The 4,002-nt window shown below is 34.3% G+C and overlaps 1 long non-coding RNA gene across 2 annotated transcripts; it reads left to right on the forward strand.

Moving 5' to 3' along the window:
* Nucleotides 1-1,201: 1,201 nt before the first annotated feature.
* LOC128859982 (uncharacterized) lies at nucleotides 1,202-1,669 on the forward strand. Of its 2 annotated transcripts, XR_008454211.1 has the most exons (4): nucleotides 1,202-1,243; nucleotides 1,303-1,391; nucleotides 1,446-1,513; nucleotides 1,570-1,669. It is a non-coding gene; the product is annotated as an uncharacterized LOC128859982 (long non-coding RNA). The 2 variants fall into 2 exon arrangements; XR_008454208.1 differs by lacking the exon at nucleotides 1,446-1,513 and having other exon boundaries at nucleotides 1,557-1,669.
* Nucleotides 1,670-4,002: the final 2,333 nt, after the last annotated feature.

A 4,002-nucleotide genomic window follows, 5' to 3' on the forward strand; every position in this document is an offset into this window, starting at 1 on the left:
ACCGAAAAATCATCTTTTCTGATGAAGCTCATTTTCACATCGGTTTAAGCCCGTTGGACTATTTTTGTGGGGAGTCATTAAGGACAAATGCTATGCGAGCCATCCAGAGACGATTGATGCTTTAAAACATGAAATCGAAGTTGCCATTCATGAAATTGGAGCCCAAACAATCGAAAATGTGCTTAAAAATTGGGTTGATCGAATGGCCTACTGTAAAGCCAGTCGTGACAATCATTTGAACGATATTATTTTTCCTTCAAAAATGACAATGTTCAATCTTCAAAATAAAAAAAGTTTGAAAAAATATTGATTAGTTTTTTTTATAGCCGATTTAAAAAGCAAATTTTACATGGCCCACTCTATACTTCGTGCTTGGCCCTATCATTATTTCGTTAAGTGTGTGTTGTTCCATATGATTTCATATATATCATATTAACCTGCCCTGTAATATACCGGGTGGTCTTTGAAAATGACAAATAAATTAGCATACATAATAAATAATTATAAAGTTATTCTTTTGCCTATATAAAAAATTGTTAACTCAGAAATAAATTAATTCTCGTGACAGATACAAGTGGTATACTTTGCTGTTGAGTGCCACTTGAAATTGCAAACGTAAGCCTTGAACTTTTGAGGAATATTAGCGGCACTTATAAAGCATTAGCCACAGCGCATACCGTAGACGTCTGATGGCTTTATTGCCACAGCTATTGAATGCTAGGAAAGGCGACTACGCTACTGATAGCAAATAGCAACAAAAACTTTTCTTACCAAATTTCCAGCAAAATAGACTGAGGCACTTAAGCTTTCTACACATTAGAATTGTTTATAAAGTAGAGTAAAGCGAAATTGAAAAAATTTAAATATTGCAATCATTTTTTTTAGTTGGGAGTAGAACGGAAACTCAAAATGTACCTATGTAATTGAATTCCGATCAAGTCTTAAGAATGTATTTTTTCTTACGAAGATATATTTTTTATTATTATGTTATGCTTCATGATTCAATTATACAAGGTTAAGTAAGTAAGCAGCTTTCTCGCTCCCTCTTGACAAATCGGCTCCCTTATTTGAAAACATGTTGCTTCTTTACAAATATTCCTACATTTTTTACGAAAAAACTTTTAAATTGTAATACAAATTAAACTTTTGGTGCAAATTATGTGGTCGGCAACATCGTTTTCACTTTGACGCTTTGCCTTGATATTATTCGTTGAAAATCATTTATCTGCTTGTAAACATTCAAGTAAGTATAATAATAAAAGCTAATTATTTTGTTAATTAATGGCATTTTTCACTATTTAGGTCAATTGAGTCTTACATATGGTGGTAGTCGATTATTTGGAGTCGCCTTTCTGCTGCCGAAAACTACCGGTTGGGGAATTTTCATACACGTAAGTCCAGATCAGACATTTGTATAAATTCTTATTAAACTTTTTCATTCATAGGTTTTTAGAACAGCGTTTTTGCAAATATAATAGTGACTACCTTACATACAATACATAAACTACAGTTAGTAAGTTCTGTTAGAATATTTGCTAATAAATTGGTTTTAAAAGTTTTTATTTGTAGGACTTCACAGACGAGCAAGTGCAGCGGAAGATGTGTGTTGAAGAGCTGGTTTTTAGAAACGAAGGCAAGTATGCGCGTATTTCTACCATCGTCACATGTGGTGCTACGGACAATTTCATAGATGACATTGATCGTGCTGTGTATGATGGTGTAAATACCTAGTAAGTGTTTGACATGTGACGGTCATTATGTTCCTAGTTCTGCTACCACTGAAATCAATTTGGCTTCCGAACTGGCTCTTCACGCTACCCGGTCTAGAACAATATGCTGTACGTAAATGCATGCGCAACACCTACACGAGCAAGTGCTCGCGCTTTACGTCTACATTTACACGCAAGTTGTAGTGGTATATTTATGAATTAACAATTTTTAAGATTTTTGGTTTACAGGTTTTTGATTTCTGCCCGAATCATCGCAATTATTAAAAGTGGATTATATTATCAATATAGAAATTTTTCGATGTATTAGTTTTAGACTATATGAATATATTATCCTAACTATACTAATATTAGGGATGCCAAGTTAATTAAGGTAGACAAATTTTAAACAATAAACTAATAAATTTGTAATTTTTTCAATTTTAACTCTTCTGACTCCAATGTTTTTCTTACGTGGAGGAATGATCGACTGAACTTCTGCTTTCGCAATGTCTTTACGGTAACAAATGGACATACATATATTGTTATGCTCGAAATACGAAATCAAATTTTCTGTTTTATCTTATTCCTTTCGTTAACATATCATGGCAGCCAAATCTATATCAAATTCAATGGTTTAACAAGTTACTCTCTTAATGCATATGAAGGATGCTAAAAGTCAGCATTTATTCCAGGAATAAAAGTTTGTAAAAACAGTTATGAAACGTCCATTTACGTTCGTACGGTACTGAAATGAGGAAATCTGCAACACGTCGTAATGCAAAGGTTACTAAACATGGCTTTATATGCATAAGAGTGAAATAATTTTCTAAAATATTTTTGTTTACTAGCTGCATTTCCATTTTAATGTAATGAAAATACTCCTTTAGAGACTCCATTTTTTTACTTTTGTCTCGTTTCCCATCTAACTAATATTTGTTTTACAACTGCGAACTAACTTAAAACACATACATAAGTAACATCACATATTTCTGCGTGCAATCCGAAGGTGTTATGCGTTGGGGCTCGATATGCATCAGCCCATGGAAACAGCAGAGTTCATTGATACGGTGAACGATTGGTTCGATATTTTCAATACAAAGTTTTCGAATTTTCAAACTGCTGCTGCAAAAAAGCCCTATGGGATGGACTTAGGCCAGCAGGATGAAATTATAAGTGAGATGGACGCCTTGAACGATGAAACACGCGCTAATGGACGAATTTCAATGTTGCCTTTTCAAAGAGGCATACAACTAAGCAACAAGTCCCTCAGGGACTTATATCGTTATGTTTAGGAAAAGTACCGCTGTCAGTACATTCTGACTTATCGATTAAATCAGGATGTACTGGAGCATTTTTTCGGGGCGATGCGTGCCAAAGGCGGGTTGTATGACAATCCTAGTCCTATGGAATTTAAATACAGATTACGAAGATATTTATTAGGTGAATGAATGCATATATTTTATTACTCATTTCTGAATAACTTAACGCTTTCTATTATCAGCACGAAATACTTCAATATTAGTTGATCGTGGCAATGTTGAGGCCGACGAAACTAACTGGCTCCTTCTTTAGAAACTTTACAAAGTTTGCTAACAGAAGATGAGATAGTTTCAGACAACACTCTCTTCGCCAACGATTCATTAAATGAGGACGCTGACTTTGATAGCTTACACGAAGATGCTCTTGAATATATTGCCGATTACATAATATGCAAATTAAAGTTGACCGATTGTTCGTGCATTGAGCCTACATTTACTTGGGTTGACACTTTATCTAAGGGCGGATTAGTTAAACCAAGCACCGAGTTCTTGGACAAAATTAAAATGTTGGAATCGGCGTTTAACCAGTTCAACGGCAGGGAGCTTTACGGTGGGATATCATTTTTACAAAAATTGTTCACATTGAGTGAAAACGTGAGTTTACGCGATGATGTTAAACGAATTTTTTTTTAAATGCGGGACGCACTTTCGAATAAAGCATCTTAACCGGTGCAATAAACAAAAGAAGAGAACAATGAGGATTCGATAAGATAATTGTAAGTAAAGTATGCAATGCTTTGGGCTTCTACTTGTGTTTCTGTGTATATATAAATTTATCTTTTTTTAACACAGATTTTATACTTGTAACTTTGCAGGCAATCTCGTCAAAAAATCAAATGTATGATAGCGGACGTGACGAAATAAAAGTGGTTTTTCCTCGTTAAGAGTTCCCACTATTCTCAAGTTGTTTTATTTATTACTTCAGTGTAGATTTACAAGTGGCACATATAGATTCCAATCCGATGCATGGTCAA

Source organism: Anastrepha ludens, chromosome 2 (genome assembly GCF_028408465.1).
Source record: "Anastrepha ludens isolate Willacy chromosome 2, idAnaLude1.1, whole genome shotgun sequence".
Taxonomy (NCBI): domain Eukaryota; kingdom Metazoa; phylum Arthropoda; class Insecta; order Diptera; family Tephritidae; genus Anastrepha; species Anastrepha ludens.